Here is a 27,131-nt window from a genome sequence, read left to right as displayed (position 1 = left end):
CATCTCTTTTATCCTCCCAACAACCCTGTGAGGTACATTAGGCTAAGAATGTGTGACTGGTCCAAGGTCACCCAGCGAGCTTCTGTGGCAGAGTGGGAATTTGAACCTAGGTCTCCCAGATCCTAATCTGACACTCTTAACCAATACATCACAAAGGCTCTCTTTTTTTCGGCCAATACCAGGCACCAACAGTGTGCTAGTCACTACTACTCAAAGTAAAGTGGTTCACAAATTTGGTATGACAAAAGCAAGGCAGAACAGACCGGGTGTGATTTAAAACAAAACAGAGACCCAAAGCAGGTGAGATTTTTTTTTTTTTGGCTTGAGCGAATAGGATTAGTGAACTTACTCATATTCAGCAGAAAGATATCCATCGTGAAAAATCATGCTATACCACACTGCGGACAGGGTTAAGAGGCAGGCAGCTACCTCTGGCAGCTCTCGCTAAGCACTAATAGCACTTATGCCATATTGCAGGGGTGGCCAACAGTAGCTCTCCAGATGTTTTTTGGCCTACAACTCCCATCAGCCCCAGCCAGCATGACCAATGGCTGGGGCAGATGGGAGTTGTAGGCAAAAAACATCTGGAGAGCTACCGTTGGCCACCTCTGCCATATTGTTTCAAGGCCTTGTAGTAGCCTCGACTGCAGCTGGGTGAAGCTAGCTACTGACAGAGCAAACGAGCAGAGGCTCCAGAAATCTAGGGAATTTGTTTCAGATGTGTGTTTTGAAGGATTTAAAGAAGAGGGAGACTGAAGTGATTTGATGGATAGATCTGGGGAGGCTGTTCTAGGCAATGAAGGCAGCATCAATTCATTCCTAGAAATGCTGTAAGAAAATGGCCCCAGCTGACTCAGAAGTGTAAACATGTCATCCGTAAACTAAGACCATGGCTATCAAATCTGAGGCTGCCTCTTGTGTTCAAGACACAAGAGTAACAGCATAGTACAATCTTTGTTTCAAACATGTCCCTTTAGTCTGCGCTCTCATCTGACTGATGTTGCTGAGTCTTTCAGGGCAAAATGAAGAGCTGGCTGAAATGTTTTGTCTATAAAAACAATAAGACAATGAAGCTGTGTGCCCCCTCCCCTGGAATAGTCCAGGTTTGAGCCAAAAAGACTGCTCTGTGGGGGTTTAATCCTTTTCTGCGAAACCTCATGAGTTTTGTGTCTGAATTCTCAGAAAGAAGGGGGCAGGGCTTTCAACATACTTTGAGTCCTAGACAGGGCCACAGAGGGATGCAGGGTCATTAGAATTCTCTTTAGCTTGCATAATGCATCAAATACAAAGCACTAAACACTCTAAGAAATTTCTTAACACCCAGCAACAACAATACCCTGGTCATTCTCGAAAAGAAAGGTGGTACTACAGTTTTCTTCTGATTGCCCTTAGAGAGATGGACAGCATTGTTTTCTCCTAAGTAACAAAATGACTTGGGGAGGGGGGGTTATTTTAGATAATTTATATTCCTCACTTCTTCATCAGACATGACACAGGATAGAATCCATTGCAAGGATCATCCAACTGAGGGGGGAAAGGCAATTAGTTCACAGCAATTAGTTCATGGAGAGAAGGTGCAAGAAGTCCATATGGATTTTTCCACTGCCATCCTCAAAACACACATTTCTACACAACGTCACTCCAGTCACCACCTTATGCCTGAGAGAATGGAATGGAATGAATCCATCAACTTTTCCCCTCCCTATTGGAGAAAACCACTTGTGCTACGTGGTCACAGAAGGCAGCAAAAACCAACAGAAGACATACTTACCCTTCAGTTTGTGGTTACTGAAGTTTTTATACAGTTATGCTGCACATATTAACATGGGTGTTAAGCCACAAATCTAGAGCTCTAACATTACTACTACAATTGGTGGCTCTTATACGGTGAATATGTTTCTAATCAATCATCTCCAAATTGTTTGTTGTTTCAACCATGTACTTGATGGCAACACATAAAGTTAAAGATATGAAATTATTTGGAAATAAATACAAACCACAAATTGGATAAATATATGTCATTATTGCCATTAAGTCAATAGCTTCTACCTCTTTAAGATAAAACTATGGTAAAAACAGTATCAACTTAAAACCTAAGAGACAGCACAACAGTCACCAACAAAGCTGATGAATGCAGAATCAGACTTGAAACATGAATAACATTCATTGCAACACTGGCAGGCCTAAGGTCCTTCAAAGGAAAGAAACTTATGAAGACAAAGATACTTTGGAGGTCGGGGTCTCTATTCAACTTAATGCAAATAGATGGTAATCCGCCAGTCACCCTCGGATCTCCCTATCAGATTTTACAAATAATCAAGGAAGCATGGTATCCAGAGCTTGTCTATCTGGTTGTGTGTGAAAAAGGAATACAATTATGTATTAACAGCATAAAACAGGGTGGTGACAGAATGTGTATGTCACATGTCCTGAAGAATTTCTGTGAGGCCTGAAAGGGCTGTTCCAGAGCTATGAATATCAGATTTTAAAACAAGTTTCTATCCCTTATCCAGCAGTAAAGAAAAAAGAGGAAGAAGCTCAAATTTGTTGCATTTTTCAAACCTATATTACTTAAAAATCCATCAATTACAGTTCAATTGCATCAGTTTCTTCACATCTGAATAATATTATGCAATACCACAATGTTCAAATGCATTGTCATGTACATGGACAAGACTGTTCATGAGACCACCACTTTGATTTCATGGGTACACCCACTGAGGGCACACATGCACACACCCATGCACACATACACGCTCTAAATTCCACAGCTTCCTTATCTGTTTCATTTCCATGTCCCAGTGATCAGCATCCAGGATTTCCTGCATATGCTTCTTTGTGCAAGGATTTCCCCCCAGCTCTCCTATCTCAATTGCTCTTTCCCTTGGGTCTCTGCGTTTCTCTGCATCTCCTCCTTCTACACCTCAGATTCCTTCTCACCATGTACTTTCCTTCAGCTATCCTTTCATCTTTTCCCCGTATTTTGAGCCCTCTTCCCAATTTTCCCAACAATTCTCACCAAACCCCAAGAGATTCTCTTTTGCTCCCACACTCACAGTGGCTATCCTATTTCTCAAGACTACTGCTGAGGCACTGAATATTTGTGAACACTTCAGGGTACCACAGGAACTTATTTATTTCTATTTGTATCCTGCCCTCCCTGCAAACAGGCTCAGAACTTAGCCAAAGCCAGTGGAGGGAAGTCTGTCACTATAGTTTTTAGCCAGTTATAAGATAATCCTCCACCACAATTATTAATTGTGTACTAATAATTTTAAATTGTAAACTGTTTTAATTTTTAACTGATTTATTATTGTGATTGTTCTTATTGTTTTATTGTTGATATTACAATGTTGTTAGCCGCCCTGAGCCTGCTTCGGCGGGGAGGGCAGGATATAAATATGAAAAATAAATTAAATAAATAAATAAATAAATAATTCTCTGCAGCCTCGCTGAGACCTCACTCTTCATATGTTGCTAGTCAATATAGTTAAAGGCAATAAAGCTGGAGTCTCAACAGAAGCTTGACTCAATGATCTACATAGTTTAAGTCCCACAAGAATGTTACTGATACGGCTTCAAAGAAAAACTCAATTTAGTAAAACACTGAAATGGGAATATTGAGGGGATGCTATCAAGAATTATTTACATCTCTACTGCAAGTACAAAAACCTAAGCAAGGTAGAAATCTGCTTCATATCAGGGTGAGCTGAATGCAGTATAAAGTCTGTAAATTTTTCAAAACATCCAGATGGCAACTTAAAGTTACAGGCCTGCTAAGGAAGGAGAAAAATACTGACTTGGAGAAGAAATAGGAACATTCCTATTTAATTATACTGACTGGTTAGCCTGAACTTGAGCTTAAATCAGTCCTTGACAAATTTTCTTTGGCTCTAGGAGCTTGTCCAAAAATTTAGGAGCCAGACTCCTTTTTCAGCTTTTAGGGTAATGTGTTTTGATTACCATGTTTTCTAGTTATTGTTAACACAAAACCTAACCTAGCCCTAAACTCTTCACATAAAGGTATAGCAAAAGTATTGTAGGATATAAATATAATGTAGCCTGGATTGCCAGCACAACAAAAAAAACCCCAGAATCTAGTGCTAACCTAACACTGCTTCCCAAGTTCTGATAATTTCATTATTAACTTTAAAAGCTCAATTTAGTTGAACATGGGGGCAATGAATTCCTCTCTTCCAGCACTGATTGGTTGTGGAGCCAGCAAACAAACAAGCAACAACATACTCTGCATGGACTAGGAACTCTTTGGCTTGCACCTCTGACTCTGGGCTTTTCAAGGTACATAAAAGGGGCTAAGCAGATCTTTCCCAGTTGGTTCAGGTTCCCAAATTCTTTCCCTTTAGTACCTCTGGGAAAGATTTATACTAAACTCACTCACCTATCTACTTAGTAATCTCCCCTGGGTTAAGGCTCCATACCATTAAAGGACAATAAAGACATTAGAGACATTAGACATTGAACTAGTCACATTTGGGGCAGAATGAATGATTTGCCCAGTGGTTTTGCAGAATGCAATTTTAATTATCTAAAATGTTTAACAACCCCAGGCTCCCAAGGACAGTGCCACACTAGCTCTGCTACCAAGTAAGAAATCAATAAAATGAAGATACTGGGCCCTGCATACCTTACTCACATGTTATTTACTAGGCAGATACATACAGTGCAAATATAAGCTTCATTCAAATGTACTGTAAAGGCCTTCCTAGGACCCACTGCTTGTAATGAAAGAAATCACAGGACTTGATTATACTCCCCTGCAACGCTTCCCAGGACCCTGTGAGCAAACCGGGTACAGTACTATGGGATACAAAGTTGGGTCCAAGGCTTGAGTCCGTAAACTGAAATCCTATTGGACAATGCATTAAAGTTAGAGTAACAAAAATAGAAAATAGTAACAACAACAACAAAAAATCAGACACTTTTCCATTTTGCTCCAAACCATCAAGGTCAGTGTGCCCTTATGTCATATTTCCCTTCTGAGATAAGTTAGGCTGAGGCACAGAACCAGTCACCAAGTCAGACAATAAATGCCATAGCTGAGCAGGGATTTGAACCTGCATCTCTTATTGTGCAATCCATTCTGAGCACCACATTCACTGGCCACACTGTGACAATAACCATGAAGGGGAATGGGAGAAAAAGCATTATTAGCCACAAACACAGGCCTTATTAACTTTCTCAAAAGTACCCACTGGTTACTGTTTTCACAGTTCTGCAGAATCCAAAGGAAAAGCAAATGCAGAAAGCAAGGCACAAACATAAAAGCATGCATTCTTCGTTAAATTTGCTTTGAAAACATACTGACCAGCCTGGTTGGAGGAACAGAGGTCATACTGAATCTGAGAAAGAGGCAAATTGTATTAACCTAAAGAACCAGCTTGAGGTCAATGGCCCAGAGAGAAAAGACATGTGCAGATGACATTGAAGTAGCATTAACAAGGAACAAAGTCAGAGGAATCTTCATGTATAACATTAGAGACACACTACAAACCAGAATCAAACAGGAAAAATGCAGCCAACACTTCTGGATTCATTTTTCCCAGACCACATTCACTGCGAGGGAAAACAGCTACAAAGGAGGCCAGCACAAGGCGTGCTAGATCTTAGGTTGATATCATCTACAGCACCACCACCACTGGGGTGGTTTTAAAACAGCACAGGGCAGAAGAGGCCCCCTGTATACAATCAAAAATGCAAACACAGAGAACAGTGCATCTGAAAAACTCTCAAGTAAGAGGGAGAGGGCAGAGAACAGACTAACATTGGCACAGTCTGAAAATCTATTTCTATTTCTTCATACCTTTTAATCATTTTGTTACTGTGACTGTAGAGCTGCTTTCACACATGGAATCATTGTCCAAAGTATGCATGCTAAGCTGAAAAATACCTCTGGGAGCCAAGTCAAATGATGGCAAAGGTACAGCCACTTTCATGTTACAAAACAGGTGCATCCTCATACCTATGTGCCCAGAAACTGAAGAAAGAAGCAATTTTATGGCTGTCAATCTAACTGCAAAACTAAGAATGCTTTGAGCTCATGACACCTGAAATAAGGCGCAGAGACACTATGAAATCAGAGAAATAAGTGACTGTGCTTGAACATAAACATTATTTATGAACCTTGGCTTTACAGACTCATTTTACAATTTACAAGAGAAAAAGCCTTCAAATTCACAAGTCTGCCTTGTTTATCAGTGAAGCGCTTAGAAAAAGGAACATAAGAACAATTAAAGCACCAGCAACTGGAAAGGCTAACCAGTTGAAAAAAAAAAGTGAAGAACAAGTCGAATAAAAGAAGAGTTGGCAGAGGAATAAATACAGGGGCAGGCAACTCGAGCACTGAAGGCTGACCTGAAAATAGATTACATACAAGTCAGAGGACTGCAGCTAATTTGCATATTTTAGTTGCATGTTGCCAGACATGCTGCATTTGTTCTACAAGATCTTCATTGCTGCAGTCACTCCCCTCAAGGGTGGAAAACCTGAACAAGCTCTTGCAAATTCTTGACATCTGGACTGAATTTATGGTAGTTGAATTTTTTTGCTGCTTTGCAGCCTTATTTCTAATATTTTAATGATGCTCTTGCATCATTTTGTAGCTACAAGACAGAAATCTACATTTAGGGAAATTAGGATTCATTAACTCACAGATGCTAGCCCCCCCCCCCCCACACCTGTGTGCACTACACACACATGTAGGGGTCAGAGAGTGATATGAAGAGATTTCATAATGAGTCAGATTAATGGACCATCTAGTCTAGCAGACAACATTGGCTGGCATAAGGGCTCAGCTCAGCTCTCCAAAGCGTCTGGCAGTCTTGCCATTTGAGTTCTAAACAGAAGTGCCAGCAATAAAACTGAGGACACCACACAAATGAGCTACAGTCCAACCCAACAATCAAGAAAATAGTGATAAAAATTAACAATGCAATTACCAATACATTTTTTAAAACTGTCACTGTTAAAAGACAGTGAGATCAAGGAAAACTCAAAACAGCTTACATTTCATCACACCATCTAAAGCTGAACATATGAAGGTGATGTACAAGGCTGCCTAGGAGGAAAGTTAACAAAGGTCGCTTTTGAAGTATCCTTAATCCTTACAAACAGCCTCCCCCAGTTATTATTCCCATTTTATATAGAACAAGGTTGGCAGAACTATGCTGTCCACTGGATCACAGAAAAACAGGGTATCAACAGCTTCAACTGGACTGGAATTCTCAATTCAACATAAGAATTCCCTGGATAATTCACAGAGATAATAACAAATTTCTGGATACAATGCCAACAATGGTAGTGTGTATAAAGTGTATATCTGCCAATTGAAGACTGTCCACAAACAAAATCCACCCAGGAGTTGGCTATTGGGCTAAAAGGAGACAGCTCTGCATCATCAAGTCTGGCTGTATGTTTCTTATACATCTAATTCAAGGACGCCATGTGACAGGCACACTGCCTGCTTGGCCACTCCCAGAAAAGGCAAACAAAACAGCTCCAGAGTGAATTCCAGTAGGGGTTTCAAAGGCAGACATTGCATCAGCCAGGTGTACAGGAAGCAGCTGGGATTCAGAGTCCAAAGGGCAGCTGACCTACTGAGAGGCTCTCAGAGCAAGCTCTCTTCCTGGAATCCTCTGGGAAGGATGAGCAGGAAGGAGGAGGAATGCTTCAGAGACAGAACAGGCCACATCTGCCTCATAAAGTCTTTGTACTAGTGCTCCGGACCTGGCTGCTCTCCCAGAGATGATGCAATCCCAAGGAACAAGGTCTGCGCCAGAATGAAGAATTCACAGCCTATGCAGATGTCAAGTCAGCCAAAGATCTCTGATGAAAACATGCCTCAGCCAATCCAAACACAGCATCCTCCTTTCCCCACAGCTACCCCACCCCACTATTTGGTAAAGGAAGGAATCCCACATCTTGTGTCATCGTCCTGTGACTGAGGGGCAATGGAGAGAGAGGAACTAAAAATTTATCCCATTTAACACTTCCCACTTTGGACTGTTTGAGGAAGAGAGAAAGGAACAGAAACACGTGATTTGGGGTGGGACTGTGGGAAATACCCAGCTCCTACTCCAACACCCTATGCACAGTCTCTTCAATCATTTCCTTGCCAGTGCAAGTCTGAACTCCCCAAACACGTACACAGCAACTCTGCTGTGACTGGCTGCTTTGGCCCCACTCTCAGAAACCATGCAGAGACACAGCACAGGGAACCATGGCAACACGACACAGTACAGCAATTATGAGCAGTGGCAGCTACTCCATACCTAAGGTTCAGCCTCTGCTTCCATTTTAACTCTCCCTTCTCTTAAAACTTACCATGAATCCATCTTTTGGATTCATGTGTGCTTTGAGAACATATAGAAATGTTGTGGAGGGGGAGGGGAACTAAGAGGCCTTTGAAACAGTTCCAAAATTCTAGGAAAGTAAAGGAAGAAGCAACCAACTGGAGTTTAACAGATGTTCTCTTGCAATCTCACATGCTTCTGGAAGCCTCCAAAGCAGAATTTAAACTGGAGTATGTTAGTACAATTTCAGACATGCAGACAGGAAAAGAGTCCAAAGCATTTTAATGAAAAACAAAGCTTCTGGAAGATAGTTAGGTCCAAATACACACACATGTTGCCGGATTCAACCTTATTCATATCACTGTATCAGTATTACCAAAACCTAGAACTGCAGCCTGCTTAAAGTACTCCTAAATGTCTATATAAATTGGCATGGGACTCATAAGGTCACCTTTATGATTCATCAGTGCAGTAAATACAAGACAGTGGCACAAATGGGTGATGAAAGGGCAGCCACATTAACTGCACAGGTAAGTCTGAAATTAATAGTGCCATACTACCCAACAGCGTTGGCAGAAGCATACATTTCATGCAGACAGCTTTCCACTCTCCATCCACATGTTCAGAATGGTGTGAAAGAACTGGTTCTGGAACAAATTTAAGTTTAAATATGCACATCTTCAACTTGTTTAGTACATACATGAATGCCGAGTAGCAGTAATATTTTGAACAGTCTTCAGTTAGACCTCAGGACTGTTCAAGCACAAGTTACATGGCTAGCATGCCTATACAGAAACAGGTAAATCAAATATTAAACTACTATGGGGAGTGGCGCATGCCACGTGTGGGAACACGGAAGGCTGGGTCCTTACACTGACTTAATGTAAAACAATACAAGCAGAGACTTGCCCAAAGTTATGTCTCCAAACACAGACCTCTGCTGCAACAGACCTGAGCAGACTATGGTATTTTCCCAAGGCTGTGAAAGCACTGAAATCCTTTTGGTCATTTAAGGCACTTAAAAACAACAAAAGGCTTAATGCCAAGTAAAACTTTACCAACCAAAGCAAAGACAATCACCGAAAGGAGAAGATGTAATAGTCTCCTTGAAAACACAGTGCGTTTCAGAAAACAGAACAAAACCATCAAGTGACCTGCTGACTACAGATGAGATTCCTTCTTGGTTCCATTCTTGTGGCCTGACATATTATCCACCCATAGCTCACTTTTAGCTAGACCTCTATTGCCAGCAGTTGTATATACATGCTGGCTTTTCAGAGAATTAAAAGACTGTAATGCTGAGGGCCTAGAGTCTGCTTTTACTTGCTTCAGAGATTAATAAGCTTTGGAAAAGCTAAAACCAGCCCCCGAAAACATGACCAATGCTGATGGAATATTTTAATGTATTTTATGTAGATACCTACTGAACCGAGACCATATCCACTCCTACCTTATACATACCTGTAAATAACTCAAAGAATTTTGGAACAATTGTTAAAGGTGCAGTTTTTAAAAAGTTCAATATATATTAAAGGATCTGTTCTTATTTACATATTTGCATGAGCAAATATGTAGCCTTCTCCCCTTTTAAAAACGGACTACCTATTCCAGCAATACAAATTCTTCCCTCTCAGGAACACTGAAAGGACAGTGTCCAACAAGAGCAGCTTCCAAAAACATTCACCAATAAAACAAGAAATCCAGTTTATGAACACGGCCTATAGTATCAAAAAAAGATTAAAAGCTGCAATATGGCCAGTGCCATAGTCGCAGGAAGAGGAAAGGAATTCCTATTGTTGCATAAATTATTTTTATGTAGTGTTAGATGTTTGAAAAATAGCTGTTTACACAACTATTTCCCTATAGCCTCTATTTTTTTTAAAAAAAATCAAATCATATTTCTACATATGAATATAACTTAAGATTTGTTATGGCAAAGATAGAAAGCAAACAGTAACGGCTATACCAGATCTGATCCTCGAAATTTCCACTACGCAATGCCACCTCAGTGTTCTGATTTCAAGGGAGGTGCTATAATTCGGTTTATACAGGGTTACTCCCCCCCCCCCCCCCCAGGATGCGAAGGGCTGGAACTGGAGCTATTTCCCAAAAAGTCACCTTCAGCTGAATTTCTTCCAGTTTTTGCCTTCTAAAATGGGAGCCACATAAACGGATGAACACAGAATGAAAAATAGTCCATGGTTAAGAAAGTGTATGGACATGGAAATAAAGTTGTACCAATGTTTTCCCCACATACGCTAATATCTGAAGGGAGCAGCTAACCAAATCAGCATGGCAACAGAGGCACAGACTGAAACCCAGCTATCATAAAAATTAACAAACGATGGGCCTGGCTGCAAGGTTACTTTGCAGAGTTCCTAAATTGCAAAACAGCATGTTTGAGCCTTTTTATGACTTTGGGGACAGAGCAGGGGGACTATTCAAGGGAGTTTATGACAGTGTATCAACCAGTGAAGCTGGGCTTATTTTAAACCTCTGGAAATACATTCTTACAGTTACACTAAAAACTGCATAAGCTGGCAGTTGCAAGGAAAGTGTATTTTATCTGGGTAACAAAAGAGGGACAAATAACTTGCCCAAAGAAATTGCTAGTAGAGCAGATGGACCACATCCAAGTGTGACTAGTCAGTCTCCTGAACCTATGGGACATGACCACAGGTCAGGAAAGAATGGATCACAACAGAATGGAGTTCACAAGCAGAAACAGGACAGAAAAGTAGGGATCCAAGTTCCCTACAAAGAACCCACTCTAGCAAAAGTTGCAGCCAGACAAGAATGCTTAAAGTAACCACAATAGATTTTGTAATTTCGTTGCAAAGAACCCAGAAAACTGTGAAGCACTTATGTGGGTCCAAGCCTAAGAAGGGGAGTGGGGAGCAGACAACAAGAGAACATATGGGAGCTAAGACAGCATACTATTTCTTTGTCTCAAGTTACCCTTTGATAAAATGGTAATAACTGTGGACTAGCCTACAGTGCCAACTCAGTGCAACAACCTTTGAAAAGGAAAAATCTTTACAGGATTACAGCAGCTATTCACCATAACAGTAGTCAAAGAAGAGAAGTTAAAAGTTAAGAGCTTATAAATGCACACATATGCAGAACTGATAGTCATTGTTCTGTGAACCTTGGTAGGAAGCAAACTTTGGGAACATATACGTTACTGAACACTAAAGGTCAGGTCTTGAAATGGAATGTAATTGAATTACAGTGTTTAACCACCACCACTACCCCCGCAATTATCTTACCTTTGATAGTCTGTCCCAGACCCACAGCAACATCCTCAATAACACTACTACACTATATTAGCGTATTTATTTTACAGCTAGTTGCTATAGGCCACAGGCTTGACGGAGTGCAGTACCTGTTCACCATATTCATCTTTATATCAATCTTAGTAATCTTTATTATTTAATGTATCATTTTACACCCAAATCATAATGAAAGTTGCAGCAGCAGTGCCTGTCTGTAGACTATATCCATAAATACGGCCGGTTTCCTTCAATGAATGAATCTAGCATTTGATTACTGAGGAGCTTCACATGCCTATTCTGAATAATCAAACTGACCAAAGGTTTACGATTGACCACTGATCGTTCTCATGCACGACCAAGCAACTCTGAAGTCTTGGCAGAAGGCATTTCCTCCATGCAATGCTATGCTTTACAGACTGAGTGTTCCCAACTCAGCATTAACATAATTGTAGACATGTATTTCAAGGAATGCTCTCAACCATTTTTTAAAAAGTATTATTTACTGAGAAGAAACAACTTCCCCTCTTATTCACTGCTGGCCATAACTATGCTAAGTCAGATCAAGGTTTTTGTACTTGCATTTTGCAGCAAGGCACACTTGACTATTTTGACAGTTACTTTTAACTATATTTGGTACTAGGAACCTACAGCCATTATTTCAGAAACTTTCCTTTCTACTAATTCCTGATATACTTGGGGGGGGGACCCAAATAGTGCCTATACCTGCAAGTCTTCTGCCGCACATATCAAGTTTTCATCAGTCTTTCTCCCCTCATCAGTTTAAGTTCTGCTTCCTATTTCTCTGTGAGGCTTTTGTGAACAGGCAGAATCCAGTATGAGGATTCAGCATCACCTTATAGACAGTACAGGACACTGACTTATTTTTCATGTTTAGCATTTATAAATATATAGAGGACTGCTGAACAACAAGCAGTATTTCATGGCAAGTTTGCCCCCATTATACTGAGTCAAACCCAAATTTTGCCATAGAGCCTCCTCATCCAGCTCACTGTGTTCTCCTTTTCTCCTGGCATTATGACCAGTGTTCCCTCTAAGCTGAGTTAGTGTGAGCTAGCTCACAGTTTTTTAACCTCCAGGTCACATTTTTGTCTTAGCTCAGGAAAGATGACCCCAGAGCACACTACTTTATATACAGTAGCTCACAACTTTAATGCCAGTAACTCACAAAGTAGAATTTTTGCTCACAAGACTCTGCAGCTTAGAGGGAACATTAATTGTGACCCACCTTTCAGTTCCTTACTCACAGTTTGACAACCCCTTAGCTAGGGGGAATGGGGACATGAATCTTGGGAATGATAATCAGGTTTAGTGGAACAATGCTGCTAGGAAAAGGATAAAGCTACTTCCTAAGCAGATGAGCTGACTCCTACAGCTTCAGGTAAGCAGATTTCACCACACAGTCTTTCCTGTATTTCCAAAGGGAGACATTTTCTGTTTAGAGTAAAATTCTTCTTCCTGGGGAGAATAAGGAGGCTGTTTCATACAAAACAGAGTTCAGATGCTGTAACCCATCTACACAAGAGACTGTGAAAACCTTCACATGCCTCTAGATCTCCTAATCTTATGTTCGGGACCTTCTTTGATATTGATTTGTTAACTATTTCCTCAAAAGAAGCCTCAAATCTTCAACAAACAGAAAATTCATCAAAACAAAATATGGGGGCCAACTGGCTGACTTATAACCACACCAATCCACAGGCCTTTTCAAAATCCTCACAAAACCAAAAGAATGTTTTTCAACAACCAAAAACAGGCTATTGGCATATATGGGTGCTGCTGACAGAAAACAGACCCAAGAGATCCATGTAATGTAGTAAAAATGAATTTCTGAAAACCAGGGACAATGGATGTTGCTCATTCACAATGGTAAAAGTGGCTATACTGGATTTGAGCAATATAACTTCCCTGATTAAGACTTCTTTGGTTAAGCCTTCTTACTGGCAAGATGTATTACTGGTTAATAGCTGAGAAAACCTGAACAGTTCAGCAGAACTGCTTAACTGCTATCAACTAAAAAAGTGACATGTAAAAATACATGTTTCTAAAATGAGGCCCGGACTCTCCTCCAACAATGTGCTCAATATCTCTAACACCTTCCAATATAACGTCCCTAATGAAATCAGTTCTTTGCACTGAAGTTCTTGCTGCAATAAATTAAGATGTCACAGAACAGTTTTCTATGCGCCAAATGATTAACTCATCATCAGAAAACGGAAAGCTTGCAAAACCTAGTGAGAGACATAAGAATTGTATAAGGTTACAACAACTAAAGCTTAGAAGCAACTTGACTGTGGAGAGCTGTTAAAGTCAAATGGTTGATTCTACCTGCAATAAGAATAGTGAAGCCTACATGTCCCAGCATGCAATATGATTTAAGGTGGAGTGCAGCATGTTGGGGTTTGTAGTGCATGCCAGCCAGAAATGCTTTCTGAAAACAAGCCACTACTGAGCTCACAGATTTGTGCAACACAGATTTGCCTGGCAAGTTTCCAGTGCAAGCTTGCCTGGACTATGCCATAACTGATCCAACAAGACACACATTATCTTTTAAGATTCTTGCCGTATAATAACTGAGGTGGAACTTAAAAGTTCTTCCAGTTTTTATAAAGTTTTCCCCATGCAATGACACACAAATCAACCACAGGATGACTGATTTACAAAAAGTCAGTAGGTGGCTGAAGAAATACCCCACCAAATGTATTTGCTTTTTATAACATTGAACAGATTTAATATTATAGTTCTATTTTAATCGTGCTATCTACATACGGTGAAACAAAGACTGGGCATACCAAAAAGAGCTATGGAAAAACCACACAAGATACTGGGAGAGTGAGGAAAATTTACAGAAATAAGTCCAAATTCTGTGACAAAAATGGAAACTGAACCAAACTAAGAGAAAGAGCACCCATTCACGTGTGCACAGTCTAAAAAACACTGCTTGGCAGCTGATCTGTTTCAACTAATGCAAATCTTTACATCAAGGCTTATTTTTATTTTATAAGACCTATTTCAGTCTTAAGTCCATTAGAAACAGATTTAAACTAATCTGAAATAAGCTGTTCTTAACACCAAAGTAAGTATCCAGACAGGGCGAGCTGGTATCAGAGGAAATCAGTTAACAAAACAGAGCAAATCACAAAGTTATGAGCCTAAGATGCCAATTTCAGTCATTCATCTAACATCTTAAGTTTACAGACAGCGATAGAGGCCCACAACTTCCAGTAGTTCTTCCAGGACTACAGGGTGACAGACTTGCATGTGTTCAGGTAATTCAAATAGACTTGTGAACACCCAGCCTGACACATTTTTTCCCATCAGGCTATAATCTGTGTGATTCTGACCTACACTGGAAAAAAAAACATATGTAGACGAAGATATTGGATTTATATCCCGCCCTCCACTCCGAAGAGTCTCAGAGCGGCTCACAATCTCCTTTACCTTCCTCCCCCACAACAGACACCCTGTGAGGTGGGTGAGGCTGGAGAGGGCTCTCACAGCAGCTGCCCTTTCAAGGATAACCTCTGCCAGAGCTATGGCTGACCCAAGGCCATGCTAGCAGGTGCAAGTGGAGGAGTGGGGAATCAAACCCGGTTCTCCCAGATAAGAGTCCGCACACTTAACCATTACCCAAACTGGCTGGAATTAGTATAACACACCTCAAGAGTTAAAGAAAGAAAGACGACACATTCTGGCTATTGGAAGACTCCTAAAACTTTATCCTATAATGTGAGAGGGAAAAAACAGATATTTATATTGTTTAAAGTTTCTTTGGGTTTTTTTTTATTAATCATTATATTATTATATAAAAATCTAACTTTCCTCTCACTTGTTACCCCCCCCCCTCTATAGTATACTCCAACATTTTAAATTTCTGTAATGTGACTCCTATGTGAAAATCAAATAAATGGAAGGCCATGTGAAGAAAGAAGGGTTCAAGGGAGAGCAAAGGAATGTATCAGATGCTCCAAGCCTATAGAGTAGACCAGTATTCCCACTTGGGATATAAAATAAAGAAACAGTAATCTGTGGATGATTTGCTGAGAAGGACTTGATGTTGAAGTGAGATCTGGATCTGTTCAGACCACTGTTTGTGTGTATTTGCAATAGCTTTCCTTTAATAAATGTTTAAGAATTCAAGTTGATTATAGCTGGAATGGGTTTTATAATCCAATTTTTAAAATTTAAAAAAACCCTTATAGGATGAAGTTTTTTTTTTAATTCATTTTTGTAACAAACCCACCTGGTCAGTCCTATATACTCTAGAACCTACATGGCATGGAGTAAAAATCTAAACTATATTTCTCCAAATGAAGTCAGTTAGAAAATTAAAAATGAGCAGTATGGTTTCTCTATAAACTAGGAACCAAGTTTCCAAATGTAATGCCATAGCCTGCATCTAATGGATTGATCCACAGAGGAGACTGTTCCAAGTTAATGTGTGATCTCAGCAAGCAGCAAACAGTTTTCTAGCTTCAATTTAGCCAAAAATCCTGACAATACACAAGATCTAACAGTATGCAGCTGACACACCTTGAGGTTCATGGGCCCTGAAGGACTAACAAGAGTAAACTTGTCTATATCAGAAAGCAACAGCTATGGCTTAAATGTGAGGTGCCCTTTTCATATAATTCTCTAGAGGTGAATTCAGCTAGTAATTTTTCAGTGCTTTGGGAAAGATGACACTGAACTGTTCAGATCTTGAACATTTTTTAAAACATTTAGGTTTCATATTAGGAAAGACTAGATCAGACAACCGCGATCTTTACCAAATTTCACCTCTCGGCCTACAACCTGAATGGACAAAACAGTCCAGTACATTTATGCAGTATTTTACAAAAGGAAGACAACTGGTAAAATTGAGTATCAAGCTGTTTCTGAACATGCTCTAGAAGCATGGTCTCTTAGCAACTTAGCCCTTCAGAGAACCAAGTAGAATAACAGTGGCTGTTGATTATCAATGGAGATAGAAAGGAATCCTTTTGCTGTATGATAATATGTACTCTCACCTTATTTCTGCAAACTAAAAGATTCAGAGAGTAACCTATTCTAATTTAGGTAACCATCTAAGAGGATGGGCATAGTGGACCTAGAACATATATGTTTGGGCACAAGGAAGTTCTTCAAAGAGGATTTCCAAATTTTCCTTTGTCATCATATCTAGTAAGATCTCATAACCATGTTTTATCAGTCTTCTGGGACAGCTGCCAGAAATTAAAAAATAGAGACTGAGAGATATCAAGGAGGTGGCAGAGAAAGCCTGGTCTAATAAGATGCTTATGAACAAGCAGAAAGCCAGTTTGTTGGAGTGGTTAAGTCCCCACTCTTCCACATGCAATTGCTATAGTGACCTTGGGTCAGCCACAAGTTCTCTCAGCTGTTCTGCACAAGAGCAGCCCCACCTATCTCAGAGTGGTAGGTTGTGAGGAGGAGACTGTAAGTCACTCTGAGATTCCTTCAGGTAGTAAAGGGTGGGGTATAAAGCCAATCTCTTCTTCTTCTAATGAGGATATTTTCTCCTATGGATTTAAGAAATAAGTGCCAGCAAGTAACACCTATTTTACTGGTTCCAATTTCCAGATATTCAAGACTTGCATCTTTAATTTAACAAGTAAACAGACTTTAGAACCTCATGTGTTTACTTGGTGCAAACAACAGTATGGAAATCCCATTAACACAGGTGCACACAAAATGCCTGCGCAAATCTTATATGGCTTGGGATTTCATTAAAATAAAAAAGCCCATTAAAACACATTTGAAAAAAGGACACAGAAGACTCCTTTTGTATACATTCATCATAATTTAATGGGAAACATTTGAACATATACATTTAAATATATTGTTATCCCAAGGTTTTCCTTCACATTAACCTGAATTACATATTTTATTTTTAGCAACATGGTATCATGAGCAAGTCACTAAACTCTGATATACAATAAGAGATACTATAAATCTCTAGACAGGAGCATAAGTGAATTACAGAACTGCTGCCTAAGGAATTATTTCAAGAACCTCTTATGCTGGAGTAGTCCCACTGACAGGGCACCAAAGAAAATTGCTCTGTAACTATCTCTAACAGAAATGGAATGCATTGGGGTGGTGAGGCAGAACTAACTTTTCAATTTCCTAAACCCCATACATTTCTTTTCAGTGATCTTTTATTACCCTATGATGCTAAAGTCAACAGTATCTGAAGAAAAATACCTCAAAGCATTTCCTTATTAATTACTATTAGCCATTATTAGAATTTAGGAACAAGCCTCACTAATTGCAGTCTTCAAAATAGAAGAGAATCCTGATAGTTAATAGCATTTTCCCAATGAAATTGGTTTGTCCAATGCTGGCTTTCTATTGTCCTTCTATTTTCTTCTAAAAACAATTTAAAAGTTTTCTACAGTTCTAAAGAACCGATAACATCCTCACTGTATTGTGAATGCTTTTTTTGTCTTCAACTACATTGAATCTCAAAAGAGTTAGTTAGGCAAACTCAAAGCATGAGGTACAACTGGAAACTCTGATAACATGGGATATTACAGTAGGATTTCAGGTACTTCCATGGAATTGAATCATAGAATCATAGAGTTAAAAGGGACATCCAGGGTCATCTAGTCCAACCCCCTTCACAATGCAGGAAACTCGCAAATACCTCCCCTTAAATTCACAGGATCTTTATTGCTGTCAGATGGCCATCAAGCTTCTGTTAAAAAACATCCAAGGAAGGAGAGCCCACCACCTCCTGAGGAAGCCTGTTCCACTGAGGAACCGCTCTAATGGTCAGGAAGTTCTTCCTAATGTTGAGCTGGAAAGTTTTTGATTTCATTTCAACCCATTGGTTCTGGTCCTACCTTCTGGGGCCACAGAAAACAATTCCACACCATCCTCTATGACAGGGGTGGCCAACGGTAGCTCTCCAGAAGTTTTTTGCCTACAACTCCCATCAGCCCCAGCCATCAGCCATGCTGGCTAGGACTGATGGGAGTTGTAGGCAAAAAACATCTAGAGAGCTACCACTGGCCACCCCTGCTCTATGACAGCCCTTCAAGTACTTGAAGACGGTGATCATATCACCTCTCAGTTGTCTCCTCTCCAGGCTAAATATGCCCAGCTCCTTCAACCTTTCTTCATAGGACTCCATATCATGGGTCTCCATGATAAAATATCATTTTATCAGTACAGTATGATCTTCCTATTTCTCTGTCATGTCCAGTTCCAGTGTAGCACAATATTGTCAATAGGTTTGAGAAATGCATACAGTTGGGGTGTCAAACTCAAATGGGCTCATGGACCAAGTTTCCAACTCAGCAGATGCCCAAGGGCCATATCCATAACTTTTTTCATTAGACATGCATTCCACTCAAACTGAATTTCATCACTGCTCCAAAGTACTGTGCTGATCTTCACTTTTCCACATGTGCTTTTTGACACCTGGATTCTAATTTAGACAAAAGAAACACGGAAGAGCAAGATTATATTAAGGCATCCATCCTGGAAGATGGTACAGTAATCTGGGTCAAAGGTAGGAGAGGTGCCACAGATTGCACTAGATTCCTAAAGGGCTTGATGACCCAAAATCTTTATGTCCAATGCTCCACTCTACAGGAATGACTGAAGATTACCTGGTACTTCATGACTAGAATAAAGAGCCAACTCCAGATGTTACAACTAAATTTTAACTTACACCACCAACTTTTCTGTTTGTGCCCAAAATAGAAAACAACTGCCATTTGTTGTATTTCAGTGACATTCAGAAACAAAATATGAGTAAGCATTAAAGAAATTGGGCACTGTGTAGTGCCAAGCTCAAAGGTCCCAGCTCAGAGAAATGGCTATGAATCTGGTAGCTGAGTCTCTATGCTCTTACAGCCAGTTAAGAAGAAATCCTTCAAGCTGCTTATTCTGAAGTATTCCATCAATGATATAACTCCAGAAATGGGCTCAAGGGTTAGCAGCCTTTAAGACTATAGCTATAATACGGTGGGGAGGGGGAGGAATAATCTTGGCCAAATCATTCATTTTGTTAGAGTCAACCAATACCCTGGTAAATCAAGCCGTACACACTATCACTGTTTCCTGCATTATGTGATTATCAGATGAGGAAAGCCCCAGTTTTTAGCTCTCAGGAGCCTGAATTATTTTTTCCAGTCCTAACACAAATATTTCTCATTTCAGATACTCTCCAAGTTTGTATTTAGGGTACACCTGTATTTAGCATCTTTGGTACAGCAATGTCTAGCATTAAACAAAATACCTTTCTCAGAACAGAAATATACCCAAACTAGTTACAGTCCGTACAGTTGCTGGAAAAGATACTACAGGTAAACAGTGATTTCAAAAGTGTATGTCACTATGATTTTCAATCTACACTATAGTGAGTCTGTCAAAAACAACCAACTCATAAATTTAGCAGCAGCTTCCCAGCCCAAGGACAGGGAGATTAAAGAATGAGGCAGGGGAAGGGGGGCACACACAAACTGATGAACATGCCTTATAGCCCTTGTAAAAAAATTGTTCTGTGATCCCCAACACTGTCCATCACATAGGAGGTCAGGCAACTGTCTATGCCCTCTCCTCATTGGTACCGCATAGACTGTATGCTGTACCAATGAGGGGGCATATGAGCCTTCTGCTTCTTGGCACAATAAAGCACACAAGCAAGGGCTGAGGAAGAACTCACGCCTCCCCTAGAAATTGTCTGTTTCTCCCCACATACCAAGGACAAGGTTTGATTGAGACGGCTATCAGGTTTTCAAAATAATTTGTAAACAAGACCCATAAAATGAAGGCAGGGAATAACAATTTATAGGCATAACAAGAAAACAGAGTTATATTGCATCTATAAAAGGAGAGCATTTGCTGCATCCTTGCCTTAACAGCACTATGGATGCCATATCTTACCTAGCTGGAAGGGGCAATTCCTTAGAAAATGTTCAGCTATCTCTTGCAGAGGCAAAATGGACCATATTCTGACTGCACTCTAGCCCAGAGGTAGCCAACGGTAGCTCTCCAGATGTTTTTTGCCTACAACTCCCATCAGCCCCAGCCAGCATGGCCAATGGCTGGGGCTGATGGGGGTTGTAGGCAAAAACATTTGGAGAGCTACCATTGGCCACCCCTGCTCTAGCCCTTGAATGGAAAATACACTCAGTACTAGGAAGCTGATGTCTGAGGCACACACCCATTGCACAAAGCAGAAATTCCTGTCAATAAGGCAACTGGGGCCCAGGCAATGAAAGGGGAGGAAAGAGACCTACAAACAATAAGGAAAGCATCTGGCTCTCTGATTTACTGGAAGAGAAAGCTGAATTCAGACACAGACTGCAGTTGCAGACCAAAGCTGCATGTCTTTCACTTCAAGAAGATCTGTTCACTTCCCACAGTCTTGGAGTGGTAAAGGCTGGAAACTATACAAGATATTGCTGGATTTTCAGGCCACATCCAAAGGCTGCGGGGGGGGGGGAGGGGGGAAGCAGCCTCTTTTAGTTAGCTGGACAAAACTCACTATTTTACAGTTCAAGCTTTCCTGCCCCATAAGAGTCCCTTCTAAGCGCACAAACCAGCCATCTCCTAAGTGCAGCACTAATGGAGGTTGCATTGCTGTCCGTCCCTGGAGACGGCAGCCAACACTACTGAAGCTTCTCACGTAGCAACCAGAGCTCCAGAGCCAACATTAGCTGCTTGTGCCACCTTGAATGCTCACCCACAGGATCCAAGGCAAAGCTACACCCTCAGTCACCTCTGTGCTACAAGACACAAGGCTAACAGGGAAACAGACTTCCTGGGCCAGCTGTAGGGGGGAAAGAATGCCGATGTCACCTTCACAGGTGAAAAAGGAAAGTCCTGCTCACTTGCTATTAAGGAAGTAATCCATCTTTGTCTAGGCTGTAACACACCCCAAATCTTCATGGAAAGCTCATTTGGAAAATATTTTGTGAACTGGGATATATTTTTGCTGCCAAAAACTGTGGGTTTTGAGGCCACGGCCCCCTCCCACGCCAAGACAAAATCAATTCATTCTGCTGCCCACAGCCTCTGCCTGAGTGAACCTTAAATACTCCAATTACATAATGGACCAGAGAGAAAAACTGCAGGAGGCCACACTGCAAGGGCCATTATCTCCTTAAAGTAACATCAGCCTCTGTAGAAGTGAAATATTTTGTTCTTTTCTACTAAGATCTCCCTCAACCTGAGGGGTGTCCTCCTTGGAGCACAGGAGATCCCTCTAGTTAGTTGTACAGACCAGCACCTCTTACATTTGTACCCTTCTCAAGAGCTCCTGGCATTTTGTGCCCCCACAAACCTGAAGCTCGTTCCCCAAATTCTAAAAAGGATTTGTCTCACAAAACAAGAGAGATGTTTCAACCAGTAGGCCACTGGTACCTCAAGGACAAGCTACTGGAGACAGGGGCTATGACGACCTTGCCACAGGACTGTTAGGTTTACTAAGTACTGTATTACCAGTTAAGATGCTGGGATCAAGGTAGGAAAAAAATTTAAAACACACTTTTGAGAAAAACATATAAGCAACAGACCAAAAAAAAACCTGGGAGGGAAAAAAATCCATGCTGAATCTTCTAACAGCAGTGTAAAATAAAGAATTATAAAGTGCACCACCATCGCCACACAAGCACCATGAGAAAGCAGAAAATGCAGGTCAAACACCTCCTCCCCCATTGCCTGGAGGAGCCAGCAAGTCAGAAGCAGACAGTAGAGGAAAGGGAAGGGGGGGCGGAAAGGAGCAGCTCAGGGGAAGCTGCTTCAGCACACGAAGGAGGAGGGGTGGAAGGAGAGGGGAGGCAGTGGTAAACTCACACAGGAGCCTGAATACACACACACACACTTTCCTGGCAAACAGCTGCTTTTAAGTGGAAGCCATCGTCCAAGAAAGGGATTTTCCCGCATTTTTGCAGGTCTTCCACAAAAGGCTCGCCTGCCTATTTCTCCTCTTTCACACCACACACAGACAGAGACTCCAGTCCAGGAAGCCAAACACAATGCATTAATTAGGTTCGTTCAACCCCCCCCCCCCCCCCCCCGCCAAACACACACACCGCACACACGCTTTTCCCCTTCTCCGTTCCCAACCCACGCTGCCCTCCCACCACCTTTGGCCACTCCATCCCCCAAACAAGAAACATCCAAACAGGATCGCCGCGACGCCCCCGCTCTGCTCCAGCGCCTGGCACGGGGCAAGCTTCCCTCCCCACCCCTCCGCCACCACAGCTCTTAACCTTACAAGGAGGCAGAGTGGGGGATGGGTGGGAACGACACAGCCAGCGGCCCTGCAACATTTCCCCCCCCCCTCAATTCCCTTCCTTCTCCTCCCCTCTCCCCTGCCTTCTTTCCCAAGCTCGCCTGCGTGCAAAACCCGATGGGGATTCCCCACCCCCACCTCACACTCACACCCCTCAGCCTCCAGACCCCTTCGCGGCTGGGGAGAGGACTGGAAGGTAGACTCTAGATAAGAGAGCCCGACTTCTCCTTTCTCCACCTCGCCAAATGTGAGAAAGTCTGCATCTCCCTTGGAAAAGCTGCCTGCCTCTCTCCAACCCTCTCCCCACGGATCTCCTGGACAGGACCCCAATATAAGGGATACCAGAAGGGTATCCCGGGGCTGAGACTGCTGAAGAGGAGGAGGAGGAAGAAGCTTATGGGAAGGTGATAAGACCCTGGGAAAAAGAGAGTCCCAGAGCCCCCTCTCCTCTACCCTCCCAACATACACAAGTTTCCCGCCCCTCCCCCTCCACAGGCGCCCCTCTCCAATTCTGCTCCTCCACCCCCCGCCCCCACCCCAGACTCCACATCCATACACTCGCCCCCTCCCTTATTCGCCTTGGCTAACCTGTCCGGCCCGTTGTCCGGGCCCCCGGCACTAGGCCCTGCTCGGCGCCACGGTGTTTCCTAGGTGGCAGGCGGGACCAAGAGCTGAGCTCCACAGAGCAGCGACCAGAAGCAGCCTCGGCCCCTCCCCCTCCGCAGTAATAACGAACAGCCGACAACTCCTCCTCAGCAGGCCGGGCGGAAACGGCACTGAGCACACGGGGATTCCCAGCGCTGGCGCCAGGGGCGCCCCAACCACGCCCACAGGGTTCTCTCATTGGCTAGCCTCCCTGCACGCTCTCTAGCCCCCTCCGTTCTATAAACCGCACCGTCCTGGTCTCCTTCCCACTCTCCCATTGGTGATCCTTGCTGCTATTCAGCTGAAGGGGCGGCTGGTCTCACCCCGTCGCCTGTAATCTGACTGCCTCAGCTCCCGCCCCTCCCGCATGTGCCACTAGATTATTGGTTATTAGAGATGCCATTTTAGGAACGTCATTGATATCTGTGCTATAAGAGTAAGCGCCGCAGCCCAGACCCTGTAGAACCGAAGCGGGGAGGCGCGAGGACGGTATGGAGGTGGGGAAAGGAGAAGTCGAGCGCTGTTCGTGCCTGTGAGCACGTGGGTCTGCTGTTCTACGTGCTCAAGGGCGAGGCAATCGTCTGATTGGCTCGTCGTGGCTAGTCCCACGTGGGGTGAAGTGCTTCTTAGGGACACGTGGCATCGAGAAAAAAAAAGCGGAGGGGGAAGGGCCTGGGTTCACTGGTGGTTCTGGAAAGTCCTCCGTGCATGCGCATTGAGGCGTTGGCCTCAGAGGGGGCTCAGAATGCGCAAGGCGCATGCCCTCACTTGGGTGGCTCGTCTGGAGTGAGGGAGGGGAGGAGGAAGGGTGAGACTGCAGGGGAGATTCGCGCCAGGAAAGGGGGTGGGAGTTATGCTGAAAGCGCTCTGGTTACCCGGGGCAGGTTACAGCTCGCGTTACTGCAGGATCCTAGACTGCCTTTTGCCAATAACCCCTATTCTGGCCCCTCAAGCATCTTGCGGCGATCCCGCGGGGCTTTCTCGGCTGCCACTCCCAGCTCTTTGCTGCGTGCTGCGGATCACCCGTTGCTGCTGCTCCCCCAGCCGCGGAGTCACCTTCCTCCTCCGTCCCCTTCCCCCCAGCATTCCTCTCGTGTCCCTTGTTTACGCTCTTTGGGACTGGCTCCCCTATGCGAGAGTCTGCACGGGACTGCGGCTCTGGTTTCTGCTTTCCCTCCCCTGGCGCAAGCTGGCCGGGGCGCCCATTTTGCTCACGCACACTTTTTTTTTCCTTCTGCCCCTGACCTGTGCCTTAAAGAAATAAGTTTCCTGGAAAGGGCATAAATCCAAGTGGGAGTGGGACGTCGCGGAAGCGAAAGGAGCAGCGGAGGCGCGGCGCTTTGGTGCAATGCCCCTTCCAAACGATTGGCAAAATCCCGCTGGTTTCGTCTCGGGGGGAGATGCAGCCGCTGAACCCGAGGGTTAGCAGCAGCCTCCGGGCATCGAAATTGGGGGAGGGGAAATCCCAAACCCACCCCTCCTTAAGAAAACGGCCGGAAACAACGCCGTCGCCACCCCGATGAAGGTGGACGTTGGCTTGCCTCCAAGGTGCCTTGATCCCCTCCCTAGCTGGGAGATTTTGCGTCTTGTGTTGGTCAGATTACTGCTGAGCAGCCAGCCTGCTTGGCCGCTTTCGACCCTTCTGTGGCGGCCAGATCTTGAGGGGGGAGGGGCTGCGATCACACGTCTCATAGGTCTATTCATTGTTTGGAAGTACCTGCATGCTTAGGACTGCAGCCATGAACTGCAGTTTTTAATTTTAATATTTTCCTGTACCGAGAGAGTTGAAGGACCTCTTGTTTCTGCGGCTTCCTCGCTAGCTTAGCTTAAACTGGCCCTTTTCTAGTGGAAAAAAAAACCCAGACCAGTTCGTTCCTACTGCAATGCAGGGTGCTGTGAAGCTCGCTGCTGTGCGGGATTAGTTTGGGGTGCTTCAAGTGATGCTTAAGAGCGCTATGTTTTGCATAGGACGGCGGTCTTAAATTTGTAAGGGCGAGGAAGAGAAGAGTCTGACCTTAACCGCAGACGGAGCACATTGTTGATTAGCAAGTCAGGTCATAGCAACCATTTTTTGTTGTTGGCCAAACTTCCCATAACGAAGAGCACCATTATGCCTCCAAACCATGAGGAAGTGGCACCAGCTGGGAAGGGGGGGACTACTTTGAGTGAACTGTAGGGAGTACACAATTGTCTTGGTCAGGTACATTTTTGGACTTCACCCTATGTATGTTTACTTGAAAGCAAGCTGTCAAGCCCAAGTGTGCTTGGAGTGGAATTTTGATTTTAGGTTAAACCAGACACTTTAGTAGACTTAACGATGCAATCCTGAGAGCACTTTCCTTGGAGTAAGCCCCATTGAATGGACTGTAGCAGAATTCCATTTCAGAGTAGATCTGTTTAGGATTGCATGCTTAGTACTTCCCAGATACTCAGTTCCATAACAAAGGAGTTCATCTTTGAGACACCACCAATCCTGGCCCCGCTGGTGGACCTCCTGATGGCACTTGGGTTTTTTGGCCACTGTGTGACACAGAGTGTTGGACTGCACGGGCCTTTGGCCTGATCCAACATGGCTTCTCTTGAGGTTCTTATGGGCCACTCGGCTGTTCTCAGGAGCTAGATGGAGCATGCATATTACTTGCATCCTGCAAGTGCTTCACTAACTACCCATCAGCTACCAGTTTCAATCTAAGGTATTGTTAGCTATCCGGTACAAAGCCTTTCATGGCCTCAGACCCACATATCTGTGAGACTGTCTCTCCCCCTCTGCTCTACTGGGTCAGCTTCACTCACCTGAGCATGGCCTAGTCTGCAAATGGGCAAAATCAATACCTGCCTTCTCTGTGGCGACCCTCACCTTAAGAGGTCGGGAAGGTCCGCAAGTCTCCTGGCTTTCCGCAACCGATGCGAAACTGAATTATTCAAGAAGTCTTTTCTGTGCAGGCAATAGTTGCACTGCACTAAATGATTCACAAAGTTACTTGGATAAATGATTAGGCGATGCAGTTTATAGCTTGTTGAAGCTAGGATCCTACTATGGGCTTTTGCATCATTTAAGTTGTCATGTTAATATGCTTTGTTTCAGTTCTGTTTTTAGACTTCTGTTTAGAGCTACAACCCTAATCCTATTGCACTGTTTGTGGAATGCCCCATTTGTTAATTGCATTGACAGACTGCATAATCCACCAAATAAGAAAGGTGGACTAGAAATAATTTAAGTAAATATTAAAAAAAAATTGGGGAGATTTTTTTTCTTTAAAAAATCCATTCTTTGGACATTTAAACTTTTTTTTTTAAAGGACAAGTTTTAAAGCTTGGGGGAATGAAGCAGGAGAGAAACTGCAAGAAATGCCAATAAATCTGCAAGAATATGAAGTAATGAAACATAAGTAATCTTCTGTGTGAGGTTTCCTCCTAACACCATGGTTTGCTTTTTTCCCATTTGACTAGCAGAAATCCAGCAGCTGATTTTTTTCCCCCTTAGCCCTATAGCTGCATGTTGGAAAGAAGAAAAAACCAGCTTTGCCTGCTACATTTCTGCTTGCCACACTGCTGTTAAAGGCACAGAAGCCTAATTAGACATGAGACACTGCAAGCCTTCTTAAAAATATTAATGCCATCTTGAGTTTCCTC

The 27,131-nt window shown here is 42.8% G+C and overlaps 1 protein-coding gene across 1 annotated transcript in view; it reads right to left on the bottom strand.

The window, feature by feature from the left end:
* The window catches only part of SETD5 (SET domain containing 5), a 63,014-nt gene extending 39,365 nt beyond the window's left edge, over positions 1 to 23,649 (bottom strand). Inside the window, exon 1 of the mRNA XM_060239328.1 lies at positions 23,442 to 23,649. The gene's annotated coding sequence lies outside the window, so the exon portion shown is untranslated. The remainder of the gene's footprint in view (positions 1 to 23,441) is intronic.
* Between the last annotated feature and the right edge of the window lie 3,482 nt (positions 23,650 to 27,131).

The sequence above is a fragment of the Heteronotia binoei genome, chromosome 5, assembly GCF_032191835.1.
Source record: "Heteronotia binoei isolate CCM8104 ecotype False Entrance Well chromosome 5, APGP_CSIRO_Hbin_v1, whole genome shotgun sequence".
NCBI classification, from domain to species: domain Eukaryota; kingdom Metazoa; phylum Chordata; class Lepidosauria; order Squamata; family Gekkonidae; genus Heteronotia; species Heteronotia binoei.
The sequence above is the reverse complement of the archived record's forward strand: the minus strand, read 5'-3'. Positions and strand labels throughout refer to the sequence as shown.